Source organism: Ochotona princeps, chromosome 6 (assembly GCF_030435755.1).
Source record: "Ochotona princeps isolate mOchPri1 chromosome 6, mOchPri1.hap1, whole genome shotgun sequence".
NCBI classification, from domain to species: Eukaryota; Metazoa; Chordata; class Mammalia; order Lagomorpha; family Ochotonidae; genus Ochotona; species Ochotona princeps.
In genome coordinates, this window is record NC_080837.1 from 70,739,618 (window position 1) to 70,764,213 (window position 24,596).

General features: G+C 45.1%; 1 long non-coding RNA gene across 1 annotated transcript; it reads right to left on the reverse strand.

Annotated features, from left to right (window-relative positions):
• Nucleotides 1-2,139: 2,139 nt before the first annotated feature.
• On the reverse strand, nt 2,140-8,148 carry LOC131480471 (uncharacterized). Its single transcript, XR_009245559.1, has 3 exons — nt 8,078-8,148; nt 4,204-4,291; nt 2,140-2,981 (listed from the first exon to the last, which is right to left on the reverse strand). It is a non-coding gene; the product is annotated as an uncharacterized LOC131480471 (long non-coding RNA).
• Nucleotides 8,149-24,596: the final 16,448 nt, after the last annotated feature.

Sequence of the window (24,596 nt, forward strand, 5' to 3'; positions counted from 1 at the left end):
GGAGACTAAGAGAAAGTTCCTGGTTCCTGGCTTCGGATCGGCTTGCTCCAGCCGTTACGGTCACTTGGGGAGTGAGTCATCAGACAGAAGAGCTTCCTCTCTGTCTTTCCTTCTCTCTAAATATCTGACTTTCTAATAAAAATAAATAAATCTTTAAAGAAAACTAAATAAAAAGTAAGAAAAAAACCCACATACATTAAAAATCGGAGTTCCTCATTATGTAGTGAATTTCTACCTAAAGAGATGTGCAAGGTTTAAAGAGCAAATATTCCTCAGGGTAAAACATGCAGAAGTTCCCAGTTTCTTATTTTTATATACTAAGTGCTCTGTCAGCAACAGCACCACCATTCAACAGATATTTTAAAGAAAAGCCAAGAAGGAAATAATTTCTCTTCCAATCCTCAGAGAATTCTTTTTTCATTTTATCCTGATGTTAGACTTCTCTTCCTTCATCTGTGCATCATCTACATGGTTCTCTGCCTCCTTTCTTCTTCATTCCTACAACTCATTACAGGGGTATATGCCTATTAAGCCTTCACACCTTCCCAGCCGCCTTTTAAATCCTCCTCTCCCACCTCCACATGAAGTGAACCAGTTCTTCTCTTAATGGTTTTCCCTTGGGAGATGAACTTCCAAGTTCCTACTCCTTTCTGCTTGACTTTGTCCAAACATGTGAGCCTTTTAAGATTTACAGCTACGTTTAGCAGTTTCTCTTACTATTTGTTCTGGGGTTTGACTATTGAGAAAAAAAAATCCCAGCTGAAACAGCAGGAGAATAAGGCTTTTGCAAACATATCCAGAGCTCCCAGTTCAATAAAAAACAAACAAACAACAACAACAAAAAATCCCAGCAGCCTCAACCTGGTGTATGATAGTGGGGAAGGAGTCTCCAACAGGGCACATTTAGTGCCTGCAAAGCAGCAGCAAAATGACTGGACTTAATATGAGCTTTTTTCCACCCAAGACAACCTGCATGTACATGGGCTTACTCTCTCAGGCTAATTTAAAATCCCAAGTGCTGATGTTACAGGACATGTCTCCATGCATGACACATAATGGGTAGCAGAACCAAAGCACAGAGCAAACACAGCATTGTGGAACAACGGGAAGTGGACTGGCCTTGTGATTAGGAGCACAGGGCTTGCAATCTTAGTTTTAAAACAGAACAGTTTAAGTGATCGTGGGATTAGTTTAACCTCACTAAGCCTCAATTACCCCATGCGTAAAACAGGGTTGTTTATAGTACCCACCTCATCATGTTGTTATGAAGATTTGATGAAATAACACAAGAACACACAGACACACACCAAAAACAGTGAATTAGCACATGCATGGTACTGTGCTCGCGTGCTTGATAACTGGTCCGTAACTTTTTTTTTTTTTTTTTTTTTGCTATGGTATCATTGAACTGGGCTGTTTCTCATCATAAAGAAGCAAAATTTAGGACAATGGGTTTATTATCAGACTTCCCTCTCAGATAACCCAACTTTATACCAGATGAGGTAGAAGAAAAATAAATAAAGGGTTTTTTTTAGATGTATTTCCAATATCAATGGCATGAAAGAGAAAATGAAAGGACAGACACAACAGATAAAGCTTACAGCTCTCCCAGATTTCAGTACATTCTCTAGCGGATTTGGAAAAAGACCAATCAGTGTTTTTCCCAAGGGAGAAGAATCTCCTCAGACAGAAGAAAAACAACTGGCCTCCGTGTACCGAGTTCAACATTCTTGCCTTGGCACTGAGATAGCAGTGGCCAGTGTGTTGCCCTGTCTGCTGGGTTTCAGCTGGCTGAGCCACTGAAGAATGATCACAGAGGCCTCCACATACAAGCCTTCCATCCTAAACACATGCACCTTCAGGGACAGCAAGGGAAACAGAGAGTAACTTAACGCTCCCTCCCATCTCCACCACCACCACCACCGCCCCCCCCCCCCCCCCCGCCCCAGCCAGAACTTGTATTGGCTGATAATCTAATCCCCTGGGCACCACCCATCCTAAGAGGGACATTTATCTCTCTCATAGACTCAGAGAAACCTCACAGAAAGGTTGTTTAAATAGCCTGTAGTTTATAGCAGGTGAACCAAATTCAATGTGTGGTATAAAATAGGACCAATTCTCATACCAGGAGTGGAGCAAGGTTGCCTGCCACGTTGTGGATTTTAAACCCAGTTTATGGGTCCAGAAAACTCAGAAGCTTCTACAATCCTAGAACACAAACTGACAGAGGGCAGATCCCCTTAAGAGAGTTTTTTGTGTTGTAGTTGACAGCCAAGGCTGGGAGATGGTTGTATGTACCTATGAATTACTCATGAGACTGAGCAATTCATTTGTATTAAAATTTTCACTTGTAGGGAAAAGATCACAGTCATGGGGCTCATTTACCTAAAACCCAAGCACTACTCTTCTTTGGGAATGTTAATTATCCTAAAAAACAGTAATGATTTTGTTTCACTCTTATGGAATCCATTTTTCACTGATAGTAACTTTCTTGGCCTCCAAATACCTGAACTCATTGTCAAACCAAAGGCAGTATGATGAACTGGCTTGTTAACCTCTTGGAGAAATCGCTGCTTAAAGGTGAGAATAGAGCCCAAATCCATTTATATTGTAAGCAACACGAAACAAGCTTCTTAACTTCTTCCACTCACTTCATCTAGTGACGAACACAGTGAGAGAAACAGCAACTGCACCCCAGGATTCAGCACCCCGCGCCTGGCAAATGTTTCTCCTTTTCTAGCTGCTTGAGCGTGGCAGGCTCTTCCTATTAACTACATTACATCATCATTATCAAAGACGAAAGGAAATTAATTTTGTTTTTCAAGGTCTTGGCAATAAGTCGGTTCTTTACTTCATCAGACATCTGCTGTTTTCCTACGTGTGTCATTTGTGAAGCTGCACTTTCCTTATGACTTTATTCTCATAACAATTTATCACGCAATAGTGTTTACCAGAGGGCTTGCGCCGAAGGATTTTTCTCTCTGCAAGCAAAAAGTGTAACATTAACTTAAAGCCAATATCATCATCTATATTTCATTCTCAAATAGTTTTCTGGGCTTTAGAGAAAAAAAAAATAGCAAGACTGTCAAGAAAAAAATAACCACTTAGGGTCTCAGGCTGAAATGTATGGCTGGGACTATTCGACTTTGTTTTAACAGATGGGCCTTTATCAGCAATTTATGTGGGCAGCTCACCAACTTCCCTGAGGAATGGAGGCGTGCCTCCATTTACTTGGGCTCTTATCTGTTCACTGAAAGCCACATTTGACCACAGAATTCTAGGGATTTTTTTTCATGCACTGATACAAAGGATAAACTACAGAGAATCTTCTGTTCTCTAACAGTTAGTCACTCCTGGGCTGATGGAGTGGCCCTTTGCCTATTTCCACATCTGTGAAGAAAATCTCAGTGGTTCACATGGATACACCGGCTCCCCAAACCCATTACTTCAATACAGATTCCCTCACCTAATGGAACAAGGGGGTCCCTGGGAAAGTGTTTCATGGCATTGATTTTTTTTTTAAAGATTTATTTATTTATCTGAAAGAGTTAGAGAGAGCCAGGGTAGTGTGGGAGGCAGAAGACAGGGGAGACAGAGGAGACAGATTTCCACCCACTGGTTCACGCCCCAGATGGCTCAAATGGCCAGGGCTGAGCCAGGCTGAAGCTAGGAGCCAGAGATTCATCTGGAACTCCCACATGAGCGGCAGGGGCATAAGGATGTGGGCCATTTTGTGCTGCTGTTTCCCAGGCCATGAGCTAGGAGCTGGATTGGTTGCAGAGCAGCCAGTAATTGAATCAGCATCCATATGGGATGCCAGCACTACAGGCAGCAGCTTTATGCACTGCAACACAGTGTCAGCCCCATGACAGATTTTTGATGAGGGTTTGACTCATTTCTCTTTTCCTTTCCCGAACTTTCCTTTTTCCCCATTCTAGGAGCTGTAATTCTGCAGATAAACCCAGGATGCAAATTTTCTTGGAGGTTATTGTTTCAGATAAGAGCCATCAGCTCTCTGCCAGGTGTGCTGGGAAGCTGCAAGAATACTAGAGTACTAGTACTAGCAGAGAAAAACTTCTACTTGCCATCTGCTTCCTCTAGGGACTCATGTTTTCATGTTTATGTATAAATAGAGATCTTTGGTTAAGGAGAACTGTGCCAAAAAAAGAGAGATGAATGATGACTCTTAAAATTTTATTTTACCTTGAAAATTACTTTCGCTTTTCCTTGTTGCAATTTGACATAATCATTTCCACAAGACACAAATCCTTAGGGCTTGGTTTCTCTAAGTCTATAAAAGGAGAAGGTGGAATAAGATCCAAAGTTGAGGGCTCATGAGAAACACCTGGGCAGCGGGTCGGCTCTTGCTCTTCAATGCCTGAGCTCCACAGCCCAGGGCTCTGACTCCGGTACTGGGAAGCAGAAACCAGAAAGACTGCATTTTCAACTCAGGGCTGGTCATCAAAGGCAGGCAGTGCAAGGCCAGGCTCTGAGCAGACTGGTTAGCCGACTGCAAAGGTGCTGCAGCTTTCAATAACCTAGGGCCCTGGACAAACCTCAGCTGGAAATCAGCTGATTGTCCAAGCACATCTTATGCTACAAACAAACCTTCCCCAACTGAACCTCCACTGTCTGGCTATGTTCGGCTCAGACCCAAGTTGAGGCACAGTAGGGAGCTGGTGGCAGAGCCACCCAGCACAGGTCTCTTTCCAGCCTCAGCATCAGGGACTTTCTCAAAAAGTTTTATTACTTTGGGCCCGGCGGCGTGGCCTAGTGGCTAAAGTCCTCGCCTTGAAAGCCCCGGGATCCCATATGGGCGCCGGTTCTAATCCCGGCAGCTCCACTTCCCTTCCAGCTCCCTGCTTGTGGCCTGGGAAAGCAGTCACGGACGGCCCAAAGCTTTGGGACACTGCACCCGCGTGGGAGACCCGGAAGAGGTTCCTGGTTCCCGGCTTCGGATCGGCGCGCACAGGCCCGTTGCGGCTCACTTGGGGAGTGAAACATCGAATGGAAGATCTTCCTCTCTGTCTCTCCTCCTCTCTGTATATCCGGCTTTCCAATAATAATAAAATCTTAAAAAAAAAAAAAAGTTTTATTACTTTGGTGTTCAAAGTTTAAGTTCGTAATGGGGGTTCACAGTTGTTCAACACACATTTACTGAGTGCCCAGGGTAGGCCAGTGATCACATTGTAAGTGCAAGCAGTGGACAGAAGAGGTAAAATTCCCTGCCTTCAAGAGGAATATGAACAAAAGACAAAGAAACAGAAACCACAAGAGCCAGCAGTGATTAACACATATATGCTAAGTAGAAAAATGAAGTAGGAAAGATAATGAGTTTTGGGGTGCTGTATCAGAGAAGGTGATCAAGAGGGCCTCTCTGAGGAGGGGATATTTTTATAGTAAGGAAGGAGCCACATGACATTTGGGCAAAGGTCACCCGTGCAGGTAGATGCCTATGCAAAGGCCCTGAGGTAGGAACATCTGAGGACTGATTAGGTGACAGCCAGGAGGCCGGTGTGGCCTGAGGAAAGGGAGTGAGGGGAAGAGGGACACAGTTAAATTTTCTGGCAAGCATATAATGTTTAATAAAATCTGTTAACACATGTGGTTATCTCTGAAGCCAAGTAGACAGCCAGACCATAGGGCCTAAAAGTGAGCACTTTGGGATCTTATCCTGGGTTGATGAGGAGCTATCAGAAGTTCTGAGTGGCTCAGACTCATGTCTGCTTGAAAGGCCCAGTCCAGCTGCCATCTAAAGAGACTATAAAGGAGGTGCATGAGCTAGGATCAGCTAGGTCCTGTTGCTGTAACCAATACCCACCAACTCCTAGAGGCTGATAAACAGCAAAGGCTTTCTCTCCCTCCTTCACATGCCAGGTCTGTTGTAAAAGGACTGGGATTCTGCTCTACTGCTTCTCCTTCTGAGACCCAAGGATAGAGCAGCCTGCATTGGATTCAGTGCAGATCTGCACAACAGCAAGCAGCGAGCCAGACTTCCACCGGGAAGCAGCACTTCTCACGTCCACTTACACTGAGTGGGACCAAGTGAGTCCTCTGACCACATCTCGCTTCAAAGGCAGCAGGCCAGACCAATCCTGCACATGCCTGCAGGACGGAGTGTTGCAATAATCAATATGACAGAGATCAAGAGCAGAGACACAAATTGGAAAGCTATTCCAGGAATCTAAGCAAGGAACGACAGAAACTTAAACAGCATGGTCATGGGGAAGATGTTGGGAGGCAGAGACAAGACTGGCTGATGTGACTTGGATGTGCGGTAAGCCTCTCACAGGGGATGCATCTTGGTGGCGATTCACTGAGAGGAGGCATTTGATGTTCTTGCAACACCCTAAACCTCAGTAAGTGGTAAACACGTCTAGATGCAGGAGGTGCTCATGACAACAGAAGAAACAGTTTAATTTGGGGCCCGGTGGTGGTCTAGTGGCTAAAGTCCTCACCTTGAATGCACTGGGATCTCATATGGGCACCAGTTCTAATCCTGGCAGTTCCACTTCCCATCCAGCTCCTGCTTGTGGCCTGGGAAAGCAGTCGAGGACGGCCCAAAGATTTGGGACTCTGCACCCACGTGGGAGACCTGGACGAGGTTCCTGGTTCCTGGCTTCAAATTGGCGCAGCACCGGCTCACTTGGGGAGTGAATGATCGGAAGGAAGATCTTCCTCTCTGTCTCTCCTCCTCTCTGTATATCTGACTTTGTAATAAAAATAAATAAAAAAATCTTAAAAAAAAAAAAAAGAACAGTTTAATTTGGAACCATCCTGTCTCCCAGGACATACAGTAGTGACACCCTCACAGCATGTTCACAGATTTTCCAAAATGTTCATGGGAGTTAGGCATTATCAACTGGACTTTAAACAATCTTCACCTCCTAGGACATTGTCTAAAATGAATTGATTTTTTTTCCTTACCTACCAACTTCAGGGAAGCTTTCATTTCTTCAGACACACATTTGGGACCTAGAAAAGAGCTGTCACCAAAGTCAGGAAGCCACCTCCCCATGCACACCCAGTCTCCAGCTCAGATGGTGTCAATTAATAGTCATTCGATTTGGGAATGTGAAATGAACTGATAAGAAAAGCTGTGTGGGCCAATGACATTCAGGAATGAAAACTGACAGATCACCTGCTTTAGAAGATTTGATTCTTCAGATTTTTAAGAGGGTGGAGGGGGGAGACCTTTAAGTGACATTTGCTCTCTTATGGCTTACATTAAACAATTTAATATATAACATGAGGGAGAGAACATGATATAAACAATATATCCAGGAGGAAAAACAAATGACCTCAGCCCCAAGAGGCCCTGTTAGGCACTGGTACAGTGTGTGCACACTGCAAGGAATGATGTATCGGTTTTACTTCTAATCAGTATCTAAATATATCACCGTCGGTTCCTGGAGTGCATTACACTATCTGGCGATGCGTGCTCACATTTTACATTAATGTGGAAAGTATCCACCCGTTATCAGCAGAACTTAATTCTATATTGAAAAATGAGGTGTCTGCTTGGTACACTTCTATTTTAAGGTTAAGGCCACTGAGAACCCAAATCTAAAATAGAACTTTCGAACTAAACTGTAAGGGTTTTTTTATGGGATGGATGTTGAACAAAAATGGCTCACTGGGTATGTGACTCAAAGACATCTGCTAGCTTTTGGGTGAACCTGGATTCCAACCCTGTATCAGAAATGCCATGGGGACACTCACCTCAATGGTGTAAAATTCTCCACAATATTCTTAGAAGACATTTTTAGACAAACAATAGTTTTTAAATAAATACACAACACATATCACTATCTCTGAATTAATTGTCCACATAAACAAGCAACATGTTCTGGAAATGCCATCACGTTAGCTTCCAAGCTAGATCTTCCAGCTGTTTCCTATTTACTCATGTGCTCTGGCTTTGGGCTCAGAAAAGACCTCCTCTAAATTTCCATAAAATGCAAGGGAGTGGTTGTTCTGATATGAAACCAATGCAGGTGGTAATTACTGCAATGAGCCAAACCGTGGGTTCCACTGCAGAGAAAAAAAAAAAAAAAAGGTCAGGAAGACCATCTACCAAGATCCTGTGCATGGTCCCTAGAGTGCAGCTGCTACATTCCTGAGCATCTCCCATGTGCCTAGAACAGTGTTAGGAGAAATAAAGGGCAGGTGACTGTCTGCTCTTAGCCTTCAAAATGACCATGAGGTTGACCTCCATTGGGTGCAACTGATGGAGCTCAAGCAGAACACACAGAAGATAAAGAATGGGGGTCAGGGGTGGATCGGGGGCTCAATGGACAAAACCAAGGTGACAGTGAGGAATCTGACCCTGGGGACAGAGGAGATGATAGGCTCAAGTGCTTTGTTCCTATGGCATACTCCTGTGCTTCTCTCTGTATATTGGCCTCATGCTCTCAGACTGGATGTTCCAAAAAACATACCCTGACATCTCCAGACTCACAATGTGACCACACAGGCCCCAGCAAGAGAAGGATTTCCCTCCTGAGGATTCTAGGCAGCAGAGCTGCCTTCTGTGCTGCAAATGCTCCCAGCCTGCCCTGACTCAAGTTGCTATCCTGTTATGATCACTGCATGGGAAGCTGGGAAAGGATACCTGCCAAGGACCTCCCTGCCCAAGCAGGTACCTGTGACTATTCCCTGCTGCCTGGTGTTCAGTACCTCTTCACAGCACTGACCTATCCCCGGTTCCTCTTTGCAAGGAATATTCTAGAGGATACCAGAAAGAAAAATTGTTGCACAGTGTGGCAATGGCTATACAAAAGCCACACACAAGATACAGAGATGGCCTGGTCTGCAGTTCAGCCCTCAGTGGAGGAACCAGAGAAAAGAAGTGGATAGACATCCTGGGTCTAAATTCCATCCTGCAGTGTTGTCAAGTCCAAGGGCAAGAAATACCATGCACAGTGAGCCACAGGAGTGCCATCCAGGGATGCACTGAAGGAGGAAGAATGAGTGCAGGGCAGATGCAAAAAGCTTTAAGACACAAAAAATGTAGATGGGGTAGCATCACTTCAGAGGCTAGAGAACTCACATGCTTATTCTGTCAGTGAGTTTTTGGCCTATTTTTAGAAGGTGAGATCCTCTGATTATGAAACAAGAAGTATAATCTCTATTTTAGAGTTCATCGGTGTCTTAAAGTGCTCAAATTACCTCTGGTTTGACTAGCTGGAGTCACTTCATGCCAGTTACTGTGTCCTATGTCATACTCTCATCTTGAAAAAAAAATCACTTTCTGAAAAACACACTCAAATTTCATCTTGAATGTAATCTGACTCCGCCCTCAGATCAGCTACTTTTCCCATGAATTAGGTTCCTTTATTGGGGGAAGGTATTAGACACCAAGACACCAAGGTCTGAGTTCCTTTGGGTAAATTCAGTGTTACTTGGGGTATCATTTGGCGGGGAGGAGGGCGGGTAAAGTTGGGGAATACAGACATATTTGTGTCTATATCTAACACTCATCCACCAACATACATATAATCTTGAGTCTACTTCCAATGCCTCCAATTCTAATCTGCCCCCAGAGAGTTCTGTCTTAACTCTCCTATTCCACATTTGTACCTTTTTTTTTATTTTTTCACTTCTTTTTATTATTATTTTATGATATAGTTCCATAGGCCCTGAGATCTCCCTTATCCTCTCCCCAATTCCTTCCTCTCTTACTGAGTTCCCCTTTATCATTACTATAGTGTAGTTCTTCATACACAGTCATATGTCCATCATTGCAAGCATGGACAATGGCAGAGTCTATTGTCAAGACATAGTAAACCGGTTCATTGGGAGTCCATCTTTGTCTGGAAGTAGAGATGCATACTGCATTGCATCCTCACATCTGGATATGATAGTATCTCTCTTAAAAAAAAAAACTAAAGTATTTATTTTGGAAGGTAGAGTTACAGAGAGAGAGAGGGACAGAGAGAGATCTGCCATTAACTGGTTCATTCCCTACGTGGCTGTAACAACCAGCACTGGGCCAAACTGAAGCCAGGAACCAGAAGCTTCATCCACGTCTCCAATGTAGATAGTAGGAGTCTAAGTACTTGGACCATGTTATGCTGCTTTTCCCAGGACATTAGCAGGAAGTTGGATGATAAGTGGAGAACACATGAACCAGGTGCCCATGTGGGACGCCAGCATCACAGATAGTAGCTTTCCTGGCTAGGCCAGTACAACACTGGCCCCTGTACCTCTATTATGTCACAGTGACAACTCTCACTCTCAATAATGTGAATATTTTACCCATTACTCCATTCTGAAATACATCTAAAGTAATTTCAGAATGGCTCTCCCAAAAGCCAGGACTCAGTTGCTATTCTTTTATCTTCACTCCCCTCCCCTGAGACTGCATGAAATCCATTCATGGGCTTTCTCATGCAATGCATTTCTCATGAACCTTTTCAAGGCCCTTCATGAGCCTAGATTCGAAAATTCTTTGTACCCCATAAACTTATCTTTTAATTACATCTCCCTGAACTTTCCAAAGTGTCATTATATATAAGCAAATGCCATGTTCCTAAGTTACTTTGGTCAGATTTTTCTCCCCCGTGTTCTGTTACATGTTATTTATTTGAAATACAGTTGGGTTCACCTGCTTCCATTTTCTTCCTATCTTGGCAAGCTTTTCGCCTCTCATGATTGCTGATTTGGTTTCATGTTTAAAATACAGATCATCTACATGCTTCCCAAGGTCACAGCTGTACAAAAAAGGCAAACTCAGTTAAACGCACACTATGGTTTATTCTTGTTTTTAAATAAGTAGTCTATTTTTTTTCTGCAATGAAATCCTCACACGGAGGAAGAGAAGGTCTTCTGCAAAAGCCTGATGGTGACAGGCTACAGAGAGGAGGGCTCATGTAATGAGGAACTGGCCCTTGACCACACTCTAACACCAGCACATGGGAGAGATGGGTATGTGGACAAAGTGGTGGTCCAGTTCTGGGTTGCAGGCCATCACATGTGGCTGAGAGCAAAAAAGTGTGCCTTCACAGAATGAGGCTCAGGGGGACAGGAACTGTTTTGGGCAGAAAGACAATAAATTCTGGTTTTGACACACACTGTACTGGGGCCTGAATTGTCTTCTTCAAAGCTAGAAGAAGCAGGAGAAAATGGGAAACGAAAGGGAGAACAACAGCAGCAGTGAACATGGGAAGCGCCAAGGAAAGGCAACATGGTAAATGAATGCTTGGAATTTGTCCTTCACACAACCTTGAAATTGCCTATCTTTACTACCTGGCCCCTTACCACAGCTACAAATGCACAGTACCTTCAGAGTATGTAGGATAGTGGCTCTGGAATCGCACAGATGGAACCCTTAGTTCTAGCTTCATGGTGAAGCTAACCTGTTGGCCTTATACTCTCAGCTCCTCTTCTTAAGCCTTGGCTCCTCTACTTTAAAGTAGAGAAAGCAACACATCACCCACCTTGTAGTGTCATTATGAAGCTTCCAAGCTAATATAAAGTATGTGCCCAGCACAATACCTGATGAAAGGAAGGTACCCAATAAATAATTGACAGTTTTTCATTTTTTCACTTATCCTTGTGTCTCCTTCAAGGATCCAAGATTGTCTCTTTCACACTTCTACACAAAGGTACTTCAAAACGTTTGTAGAAAATGGAATTAAAAATAGAGAAGCTTATTTGATGCATGGTTTCTTTTAATAACCATCTATTAATTTTGAAAGGGAGGAAAAGAGAAAGAAAGAGCATTCCCACCTGCTGGTTCACTGCTTTAATGCCCACAATGACTGACACTGAGCTGGGCTGAAGCAAGGAACTAGGAATTCAATCCAGGTGTCCCACATGGGTATCGGGAATCCAATCCCTTGAGGCATCACTGTTGCCTCCCAGCCTCCACATTAGCAGGAAATCAGAGTCAGGAGCTGGAGTTGGGAACTAAACCCAGGAACACCAATATAGGATGCAGGCATCTTAATTACCAGGCAAAATGACCACACCACTATTTTTTTTCCCATTATATGCATTTCCCATGAGCTTTTGGAAGACCTCTTATGAGCATGAATTTCAATTTTTTTTATACCAAAATAAGCTCTGTTGTGAATGTTCTAAGGTATTCTACCTACACAATACTGCAGCAGTTCTCTTCCTTGCTCACATAATAAAATCACCCAGAGGAGCTTTTGAAAAACAGCAGGACTCAAGCCTCAAGGCCCAGAGAGTCCAATTCAATTCACTGGCATGGAACTCTACATTGGTGTTGTTTTGAAAAGCTCCAAGGTGGTTTTAAGCACAGTTCAAACACCCTGGCTCTCTTCAGCATGAAATGCAAAGCGGAGCTCTCCTAAATTGCACTCCCTCTTAACCCTTCTGACAGCACTTTAGAGTAGAAATAGATTGCTGAAATTTTTCTCTTTTACCCCAAACATCCAAAGTATATGGCAATATGTTATTCTTTGGGAAGTTCTTTTCTGAGAAACATAAATACCACCTTCCCCACAGGAAGAAAGGAATGTTTCTCCCCACCCAAAAGAAACCTTCTGACCCACCCAGGCAGCCTAGAAAGCAAAACACAACTGAAATCTGGTCAGCTACATTTGGCCCCAGAGAGGCCCATAAGGAGCAGGAATTTCCATGGGCACAGTCTGAGCCGTCCTCCCCAGCTCAGAGAGCCAGAGGCTGGGGGCTCGCAGAGGGCAACGGCAGCTCTGCTCATTGAACAAATCATCTTTAATGAGTTGTAGTGGTCTCTTCAAAAACCCCATGAACCACTGCTTTGCACCTGTGCCACCCACATTCTCCAAACTATGTGCACAAATGCAAAAAGGCCATTCCTCCTTTGGTTTGAGTTAGCTTAGAAATTCTAGTATGTGGAAGAAAACTGCATAGTAAGGATTCCCAAATGTTCATGGGAAGATGGAGCTAACAAATAAATCTATAATTGCAAAATAATTTTGAAATTCATGCTGTGTTTTTCCATAATGTATATTTTCCATGAACTTTTTGAAGGTCATGCATGCAGAGATTTCAAAATTATTTTGGATCATGCAGGTGACAGTCTAAAACCACCAAGTAGGGCACTGAGGAGACAGCCAAGAACAACTCTACAATTAGGCAAGGTCTCACCTGAGGCCTGCAGACACTTCTGTAACAGATGCAAGATAACTTTCAGACAATGTCCAACCAGATCATGTATAGTATTGATGTTTTCAATATTAGCATTAGTGATCTGAGATAAACATGACAGTGCTCATGACATAGGCTGGGACAGAAGAACTAGAAGATAAAAACCAAGTACCTACCACACAGAAGAGTTGAAGGTTGCTAATTATTTGTACTGAAATTTGGGATGTTTAATTTTTTCAAGCCCAGAGAAGACCAAATGGCTTTTTGTAGCTAACTACTGTATGTAGACTATGAGCATTCTTTTTGCAAACTACACCTTATCTTGAACATGGTATCTTCACTTCTCTAGGAACTTGGTCTTAATTGTTACACACTAAAACATAGGCACTTCCAGAAAAAGAAATGGCTTTGCACGAAAATAAACATAGTATTTCCATGAACTTTTGGAAGTGTAAATAGAAATGGCTCTGTGATCCCTTCATTTTCAATTTTGCAAAGCTTGTCTAACCTAAAATGTTTCATTGTCATTGTTTAAGAGTAGTTTGAGGGCAGAGTCCAGGTAAGTCTGAGCAAAAGCACAGCACGGGTGTCTGGGTCCCCCTGGCTGTGGCTAGCGGTACCCGTGCCAGCCCAGACTTCCTACTGGGGATCCTAGCCTCCCATGCAGTGCTGCTAGGCAGGGGAGAGTCCTGGGCTTGTAGGCTTCACCCACTGGCCACCCACGAAGAGCTCTGGGGTCTTGTGGGTATGAAATTACTGCCTAGGGACATTCATAGATAGGGCCACAGTAGTGTAGGCAAGGAATGAATCCTGAGGGACACCCAGTGACAGGGCCACTGTACTTGCAAGTAAGTGAGGGGACTGAGACCTGGTAGTTCGGAGGGGAGAGACCTGAAGATAGTTTTGGGTCAGACTGATGCACCACCCCACATGGAAGTCTCAGGTTGGGCTTGTTAGCATGGAACATGGCTGACCACCACATGCCAGTGCTATGTAAGCTATGGTTGGGGGCCTGTCTGGCAGGGCTGGATCCCAATACCTGACAGTGAGTATTGGATCAAAGGATGGGTCACATTAGACTGGGCCATGACACCAACCAGCACACAAGAGAACCAGGTTCAGGGATTGATTCTGTGGGAGATATGTGGGCCCAACCCTATGGAATGACAAGTCCCACTGGTTAGCTTGAGAGTTGAGATGCTGATGGGCTGAGCTAGGCATGACCACGGAACTTACTGATGTTCACCAGTACTGGGGCTGGGAACAAGCTGGCAGGTACAGGCTGTAGCACCCGCATGAGCACCCTAAAACAGTTGTGGGCAGGCCAGGCCGTACCAGCTCATACAAAGGCCAGGATAGATGGGGCTGGCCATGTTGGGTAAGGGCCAAGCACCCACCGGCATGTGTGAGATCTGGGTCTGGCAGTGGCCTGAGCATGGGAACCTGGGAAACACCTCTTGTAGGTGATAGTTCCTGCTGATGAGCACATGGTCCAGGCCTAGCTCCATCCAGGGTAGCTCCATTTGTTGGCAAGTGTGTAAGTTGGTTTTGGAAGGGGATGGACCAGGCAGGGCTGAGTAAACCATAGCCCACTGGCAAGTGCAGAAAATAGGATGGAGTACAGCTTACGCCAGGCTAGGCTACCACACCTACTGGTTTGCATGAGTCAGGGATGAGAGCCGACTGAGCAGGGCCAGGTTCCAGCATGCACCATTGAGAGTTGGGACTGGGGGACGGCTGGGCCAGGCCAGGCTGCAGCATCTGATGGCAAAGGCCAAGAGGGGGAGGGCTATGCCAAGCTGTGTCAGCAACCACTGGCATGCATGAGATCAGTGGCTGGGAATAGGCCTGGTTGGGGAGTAAAGGGGAACCCTGGCTGGGTTGTGGGTTCCACTGGTGAGCATGGGGGCCAGAGTAAGGGATGCAGTCTGATCAGGATATGGCTGCAGTGTTCCTCGGCATGGGTGTGGACTGAGTCTGGGGAGTGCAAGACTGGGCTAAACTCCAGTGAAAACCAGGGTAGGTGTAGGATGGGCTAGGCTAGGTCTCTGTCCTTGCTGAGCCATATGTGAGTTGTGTCTGGGTGTGGATCAGGCTAGGCTGGGTTGTAGCACTCAACAATAAGAACTGGAATGGGTTTGGGCTGGTCAGGAAAAGCCACTATTCCTGTTAGGACAGGAGGTGGGCTAAGTAGGGCTGGCCCATGGACCCACCTGTGTGTGAGATCTGGCACTGGGAGAGATTCTGATGGAAGAGCTTGGAAACTCCTCTGTCAAGATACAGTCCTTGCAGGTGAGTGCAAACACCATGATAGGGAGCAGCTCAGATCAGGCCAGCATATGGTACTCATTGGCTTACCTTTGGCTCAGGTCTGGGGCAAGCCAGGCTGGGTTAGTTCATACCACCCACCAGAGAGCCAGAATGATATTTGGGTCATGTTGGGTCGGGCCATAACACCAGCCAGTTCACACTAGGGTGAAGATTGGGGGCTGGGCTGGCTAGGCCGCAGTCCCCACCAGCGTGAGCTGGAACTGAGGGCGGGCCGGGCTGGACCAGGCAACAGCACCCACTGGCAAATGCTGAGGCGAGGCAGGCCATACATACCAGACTGGGCCGCAGCACCCAACCAGCACACGTGAGACCTGGGGGACAGTGGGTGAACACGTGGGACAGGGAGATCCCCTGCTATTCCCCTGCTATTCCCACTAGTAAGTGTGAGAGCTGGGATCAGGGGCAGACCAGGCCACGCAGGACTACAACACCTGTTGGCCTCATGTGCGCTGGATTAAGAAAATGCTGGCTGGGTTGATTGTTCCTTCTGGTGCATGCATAAGCTAGAGAGAGTAAGGGTTAGTTAGGCTTTGCCACAGTATCAGTTAGCAGATGTTGACACAGTGGGCAAACTCTGTTGAGTTAAACTGCAGAACGACCTGTAGAGTGCAAGATCCAGGTGTGGGAGTGGGCCCAGTAGGGAAACAGTAGACACTTTCCTCTTGGGTTGCCACTCTGACTGGTGAGAATGAGAACCAGAACTGGGACAGGCATGACTAAACAGAGAGTGGCACCTGCCAGCACATATGTGGTCTAGATAGTGGAGCTGATTGGGTTAAACTAGGCTTCAATGCCCACTGACACGTATGAGAACTGAATGGGATGTGGGATAGACTGGGTCAGTCTGCTGTATATACTGGCAAGCATGGAAACCAAGATAGGAGGTGGGTCTGGTGGGGGTTATTGTGGATCACTCCGACTAGGCTAAAACTCCCACTGGTTTGCGTGAGGGCTGAGTGTGCAGTGGACAGGATCGGGCTGGACTCTAACACCCATTAGTTTGCATAGGAGACAGGGCTACAGACAGAACTGACCCAGTAATTGCAACTAACAATGTGTGTGTAGGCCAATTTAGGCAATGGACTGTGCCAGACTCTGTATTGGCATGCAAACACAAGAATCAGGTCTGGGTTCACCTCAGATGATATTTCTTTGGGAATTTCCTCAATTGAACTGCTGGACTTAGAATTCCATGAAGAGAATTGCTGGTTCCATGGTTTGACTGTGGAATGCATGTGTCAGAGCTGGGCCTCCTCAGTGGCTTAGATGGAGCAATGGATAGCATATCCAGATGCAAATGGAGGATTTGGCAGTACACTGGAGCCCCCAGAGGACACCTGGGACCATAACAGAGGACAGAGGACAGAACAAATTGATCAACTACCCCAGTCAAGAGTTGGCAGTGAATACCTGGACAAATGGAGACTCTAAGGTGGACTATGCCAGCCAGTGGATTCTGGAGAGATTTTATCACGATTAGAGTGGAAAGATTGGCAGCAATTCAGAACTGTTAACTATCAAAACCACTTGAGCAGGACTCTGAGCATGCCCTATATGGGGACCCTGGGATGGTTTGCAGGCTGGGTGTGGCTTCTTCCCTTACCCTCCCCTCCCCCCAGATATAGGAAGGAAAAAAGAGAATGTCAAAATAATAGTCACATCCACTTTCCTCCAGCCCTTGACCCTTTGCACCCTTATCAAATAGGTTAAAAGTATCAAAAATAAAATTCATACAATTAAAAAAAAGAGTAGCTTAATAAGGGAGTTCCAGAATATACCTTCCCTGGGTTCTGAAGCCTCAAGTTCTATCTAGTGATGAGACTTGTGCCTTGGGTCACCACACTGTGTCCCAGGGACACTGAAGTCTGGTGGCTGCTTCAAAAATGTTGGACTATGCCCCTGGAAGAACAGTGGTACTTAGGCCATCTTCCACTGCTTTCCTACGTGCAGGAACAGGGTTTTGATGGAAAATAGAGCAGCCAGGAGTCAAACAGCACTCATGTAAGAGGCCACTGTCACAGGTAGCAGCTTAACCCACTACACCACACCCCTGGCCCTGATAAACTTATCTTTTACATCCATTCTTCCACAAACTTTTTAAAGTGCTTTGCATTTTCACAAATGAAACACTCCCAGTCTAACACTCAATTAAATAACCCGCATATTGCAGGGGAATGTGGGCTCCGCTGCTGGACAACCACTCCCACTGGAGAACATGAGTTGGGATGGGGGCAGACCAGACCAGGCAGGGCTACAACACCTGTGGGCCTCATGTGAGCTAGATTAGGGAAGGGCCAGATTGGGCTGACTGTTCAGACTGGTGCAAGCAAAAATTAGAGTGGGTGACGGTTGGTTGGGCTTTGCCACATCATCAGATGGCAGAGGCTGGCACTGGGGACTAATCCTGTCAGGTTAAACTGCAGAACCACCTGGAGAGTGCATAACCTGGGAGTGGGAGTGGCCTATAGAGAGATAGTGGGCACCTCCCTCTTGGGTTACCACTCCTACTGGAGAGCAGGAAAACCAGGACAAGTGCAGGGGTGGCTAGACAGAAAGGCACCTGCCAGTATGTATGTGGGCTGGATAGTAGGTTGGTTCGGTTGAACTAGGCTTAAATGCCCACTGACAAGTACAAGAGCTAAATGGGATGTGGGACAGACTCAATAAACCTGCAGTACATACTGGCATATATGGGAACCAGGGTAGGGGGTAGGCCTGGTGGGGGTTTTGGGGAGTAGCCCCAGATAGGCTGCAGCTCCCACTGGTTTGTGTGCTGACCAAGTACGAAGTGGGTACAATCGAGCTGGACTACAACACCCATTGGTTTGTGTGGAAGACAGGGCTGCAAAGAATAGACCCAGCAATTACAATGACCAGCATGTACATAAGCTGATTGGGGTGACGGACAGTGCCGGACCCTGTACTGGCAAACTCACACAAGAATCAGGTTTGGGATCATCTCAGATGAAGTTTCTTTGGAGATCCCTCCAACTGAACTGCTGATCTCAGAACCCCAACCATAAAGAGACTATGTCAGCCAGTGGATTCTGAATAAGTTTCATCGTGATTGGAATGGCGAGATTCACAGCAATGCTGAACTGCTGAACTATCAAAACTGCTTGAGCAGGACCCTCAGAGCGTGCCTCACATCGGGGACCTGGGATGGGTGGGAGGCTGGGTGGGGTTTTTCCCTTTGTTTCTCCCCTGACTCCAGATACGGGGGGGAAATGATGACATTAGTGTGGAAACAATGGTATTACCCACTTTCCTGTAGCCCTTGACCCTTTATATCCTAATCAACCAAGTAAGATTATTAAAAAGAGAAAGGAAAAAAGAAAAAAAAAACCTGCATATCACCAGGTGTGTCTGTTCCTTCTTCTGTCATCATCCCCACCATCCTGACTCCCAACCCCACAGGCACGCTTTATCTACCTCTGAGCACCATATAAATGGAATCAATTTTGCACTTTGTCTTACACCAAACTTCCTACATTCATAGTTTGTGATGCTCAACCACATGGATTCAAGTAGCTATGGTTTGTTTCATTCTCAGTATTATCAATCAGTACATGGTGTGATGCTAACCGGCGTATTTATCCACTTGTCAATTAGCACTTGAGCAGTGTCTACCTCAGGACTGCAACATTCACTGCGTGGCAGACTTGACTTTCTGTGTCTGCTGGTCAACGGATATTCTTAGGACTATAATTATGAGGGGTCTTCAAAAACAAAGTCATGGAAAATGCATGTTTGGAAAAATGATGCATGTGTTTCAAAATTGTTTTGTGCCAAAATAAGCCTATCTTTCAATTTCATATTTCCCCAAAACTTTTGAAGTATCTTTGGCCTAGAATGTAGCCATGTGAACTCTGAAATCATAGATATAAAATACTCCATGAAGAATATTAGGGGGGCTGGTGCAGTGACACAGCCAGCAAATCCCCCCACCCTGTAGCACCAGCATTCCATATGAGTATTGGTTTATGTCCTGGCTGCTCCACTTCCAATCCAGCTCTCTGCATATGGCTTGGGAAATCAGCAGCAGATGGCCCAAGTCCTTGAGATTCTGCACCCAAGTGGGAGATCCAAAAGAAGCTCCTGGCTCCCAGCCATTTGGGGAGTGAACCAGTGGATGAAAGACCTCTCTCTCTTTCTCTGTATGTATGTGTGTTGTGTCCGAATGTGTGCATGTGTGTGCCTCCTTCTCTCTCGGTAAAATCTGCCTTTCAAATAAAAATAAATAAATGTCTTTTTAAAAAGAATGTTAGAAACCTAGGTTTTTCTACTGTCAGTAAATAAGTCTTAACTTTGACCAATTTCTTCCATTTCTTTTTTTTTTTTTTTACATATATTTTATTTGTTTGAAAGGCAGAGTGAGAGCGAGAGAGAGAGATCTTCCATCTGCTGGCTTCCTCTTCAAATGGTCACAGTGGCGAAAGCTGGGTCAGGCTAATGCTGCAAGCCAAAAGATTCTTCCAGGTCTCCTATGTAGGTGCAGGGCCCAAGGACTTGGACCACCCTCCACTGCTTTCCCAGGTGTATCAGCATGGAGCTAGATCAGAAGTGGAGCACCTGAGTCATGTCTTTTTGGCTCTATGAAGGCACTTTTAAAAGTTGTAAGACTGGAACTAAAAGATCAGTTTATTGGAACCGGAGTTGTGGTGCAATGATTCAAGCCACTACCTGAGACACTGGCATCTTTTATGAGTGCTGATCAAATCCTGTCTGCTCTATTTCCATATAAGATGTCAGCACAGGGCAGCAGCTTAACTCACCAAGCTACAACACCAGCCCTCAATTTCTTCCTTTCTAATCCAGTACCATCCTCTGGTTCTGGAATCTGACACAGGCTGGAGTGGTGATTACTGTTCTGAAAAAGGAAACTCATTGAGGACTTGGGCTGTGACTAGTCAGAGAGCCAAGCTGGTCAGAAGAAGGAAAGCTTGGAATATGCTGGCAATCTGGCACAGCAGCAAGGCTGATAGGTCTATGCCCTCCAAGCTCTTCTGCAGGATTGCCTGCTTCTTTTGATTGCAAATCCTGTCTACGGCCATACCACCCTGAACGCACCCGATCTCGTCTGATCTCGGAAGCTAAGCAGGGTCGGGCCTGGTTAGTACTTGGATGGGAGATTGCAAATCCTCTTCATGTCAACCTTGAGTTTCTGACTTGCTCTACTAAGACCTGGGCAAAACATCTGTCAATGGTGTCCTCCCAAACTCCTGGGCTCCCAATGAGGTTCTTTTGCTCACATGATCCTATCAAATATCCCTCCCACCCCCTGACACACACCCCAATGTAGCAGATATGATTCTGTTTCCCAGACCATGAACCTGAGATGGCTACAGGTCACCCGCTTGCTCTGTCCTGAAGTTAGCACCCAGGAGAGTGAAGATTTAAACCCTAGACCCCAACCCCATTGCTTTGCCAGTTACTAGAATTCCAAACATTTTCATTTTAGCCTAAACTAAAGACAGTCAGAAAAACAGTGAAGGTGGGTGTTAGAAAAATACAGAACTAAGATGGGGAAATCTGAGTATTGTTGCTTCTAGTTTACATCATCTAATAGATGCCCAAAGACAGTCCCTTTCAGATAAAAGATGACTTTAACTGATCGTGAAAAGGGTGTGGATTACTCAGACCAGAGCTCCAGGAGGACAGGAGGTTGTGTGTCTGTCCTGTCCATTCTACCTCTGGCTCCTACCATAAGGATACAATACTGGGTCCATAGTAGACACCTGATACATGTTGAATGACTGAGTGAATAAGTGTATGGAATCGCATTCCAGAGTCTCCTGCAAGCTTTTCCAAAACACATATGCCAAGTCCATACTCCCACAGACCCTGATAGTGGGGGACACACATATAAATTTTATAAGAGAAAATAAAAACAACTCTAGGCAGTTCTGATTCAAACATGTGGCGTGAAGTCATTTAACAACTCTACAGTTCTATTATTCTATTAAGTCAGCTGTATAAATAGTCCATTACTAAGTTCAATACAAATTTATTTATTTAATCTTGCATAGTTTCCTCTTAATTAGGATGAATAGGCACTAGGTGCTATAGATTTCTGCAAATGGCTGACTCAGTTCTCTCATTTCTTTTGCTGAATTAGCTTGTGGGGCCCATTTTTTTCCCCTAGCTGCTGCTATCTGCTTCTCCAGCTGCTTTTCAGAGTCTTATTTTCCTTAAATTCTTGCAGTTGGATTGAGATCATTCAATCTACAATGACACAGTTTCAAAACAAATTACAATACAAATACATAACTCCTTATTTAGAGAGTTTCTGAGTGCTGGTTTCACAAATGTTTTTCTTCATTCTCTTGTCTTCATTTAAATTTCAGCTGGAAGGAATAACTGAGAAATTCTACTTTCTCAGCACTCAGCAGGTATTTTTGATTAAGAAAAAGAAGAAGAAAAACTGAATCAAATCAACATTGCAAATGAGTCAAATGACCCAGTTAAAGCCTACAGACAGATATTGCTGGTGTGTAGTGTTTTTGTCTTAAGGAGGACAAAGCCAGCTAATAATTGGTTGTTTCCTTTCTAAAAATTTTTTCCAATATCTGCATTATTCTACCAAAGCACTGTGCATTAGGTTGCAAGGCAAAAAAAAAAAAAAAACCACGTTACTTTTAGGGGTGGAAAACCCTTATTCTGTCAGGGCCATTTGGATCTTTACAACATCATTCATGGGTAATACACATTGTCAATTTAAAAATTAGCCTGGTATAGATGTACAAAATTTTGAGTTCTACTTGTAGCTGCTTTTGTGGGACCAGAGCAAATGATTTTGCAGGTCTTATGTGGCCGGCAGGTAAGATGTTCCCCATCCCTGCTGGCAAACACTGACTCCTCCAACAGCCACCAAGGCCATTCAGGAGCTACGGCTTGATTAACTTCCCTCTTCTGCCCACTTGAGATGCCCTGGCCACCACTGTCACAGGGGAGCTGCTACCCCTTGGGTGTTTTCCACACACTCTTGTTTGAGGACCCTCATCAAGATGTCCAGGCTGATAGCTGGCTACATTCCCCGTCTGGTGCTCCTCTGTGCTCTTCCAACTTGGGTGTTATTAAAAAGCGCAGAGGGCAAGAGAAAAGATTTGCTGGCTCTTCTGCCAACTGAGTCCTTCCAAGACCACATGGCCCTGGCTTCTCTGTTTCCTCTTATGTTTAATTTTCTTTGGCGCAGGCTTTCCTCGATGGTTTTCTTTTCGCATTTTATCACCATAAATTAATTAAAATGTTTCTGGCACTGATCTTACATCTGATCATCTTGGCAGGATCCCCTTACACAGATGACGAGGAGATAAAGAACTATCCAAGCATCCAAGAACAAGAAGAACAGCCACATCGGGAGCCAGGGGAGAAACTTCCAGAGAGGAGAGGCCAGTTTAAAAATATATACATATAATAGCCACCAGGCGGAACAAAAATCTTGGATTGTGTGTGGGGTGAATGCAGAGGAAAGTCTCTCTGGGGACCTTTTGTATTCCTCCAGCCCTCGCTCAAACCTCCCCAAAGACAGCTTGTTACCAGTTAGCAGAACTAGAAAGAAGTAACTTTACAGCTTGCTACTCCTTCTTAACTCTTCAGTTTTGGGTAGGTCAGGTGGGCTGTGCAGGTGCTGGGGGATTGGGGAACACTTCAGAGGTCCAACATGGCTAGCAAGGATTGGGAAAAGCAATGATCAACAATGACAGAACCTCAATTGGATCAGACACCATGCTCCAGGCTAGGAATGTAACCTAGGAACAAGAGAGAGACAGTCCTTCTTCTCACAGTATGCCTAACCCAGCAAGGGAAACAGTCAATACCTTATATCTGTACAGAAGAAAGTATGAGACCATAGACTGAAGTTATCGAATACGTTGTCATCGATAAGAAGGGCACTGCCAGGACAGACGGGAGTGTGCACTCCTTGGACAAAGCAACCATAACAACCCAGGGTGGGGCTGCCTTGAAATTACTGAAAGGCCTCTCATAGAAAGGCCTGGGGTGAAGACTATAAGAAAAACAGAGCTTGTGGCACTCAGCTAGGAAAGGGAAGAGGACCTAAGGCTATTCTCAAAAAACTTTCAGAAAGTCAACAGAAAGGCAAGCTAAGATTATGTAAAGATTGTAAACCTTTCTTTTTACAAAACTACTCACACATAATGCTGTCCTATTACAGAGGGACTGCTCTCTTCATCAACACTAATAAGCAAAATAATTAGCTTGTGAATAGTGCCACAAGCAAAATAAACAGGATGCCATGCTCAGCAGAGGATGTGACCACCACAGGGAGGGTGACCCAGGCAGACCTCCCTGAGTGGCCACATTTAAAACCAAAGGCAGGAAGGATCCAGGGACCTCAATTTAAAACGTGACATCAGAATGAAAGCAATTCATCCAGTTCAAATCAGGCACAGACCATGGACAAAAGCAGTGACCCGAGATCCGGTCATGGTTTTTGGAGGCTTCACGATGGGTTTACTGAAAGCCATTAGGGCTGCTGCTCCCACAGTAGAGTCGGAAAGCCGCCAGCCTCCAGTCAAAGCAGAGGAGGGAAGGTGGTGCTGCGTAGCTTGTTTCCTGGGTGGCCTCTCTATGTGCTGAGCTTAGTCATAGACACAGTCAACTACTTTGCAAAGGCTTGGTTATACAGAGAAGGACACCTCCCCAGAGCTCCCCAAGTACCATCTCCACTTCTGTCCTCCTCACCTCCCAGCCATTGCTGGGTCAGGCTTTCAGGAAGATCTCAAAGGCCACTCGGCCTTCACATACATGACTTTGCTGTACACCTTTCAACACCTCTGTTGGCTCGGTGTCCAGACCCCAATTCCAGTACCTGTGACAAGACTGCAGGCAGTTCAGGAAAAGGATCGGAGTTGTGTGCCTACTCTAAGCTTAGTAGGTGCTTGACAAGCACAATGAATTAAAATGTAAAGTTCCAATGAATACAGATCTCATTGCTAAACTACTAAAGAGTCAAGGAATTTTTGCCATCTCTGAACTTTATTTTGCAGGTTTATTTTCGAGGTTCTCATGGGGATCTCATGGTGCCATTGCTGGTTGGGATGCCTGTGGCCCCCATTAGAGTGCCTGGGTACAACACCTGGCCCCAGCTCCCAGTGCCAGCTTGCTACCACTGCACTCCCTGGGAGGCAGAAGTGATGAAG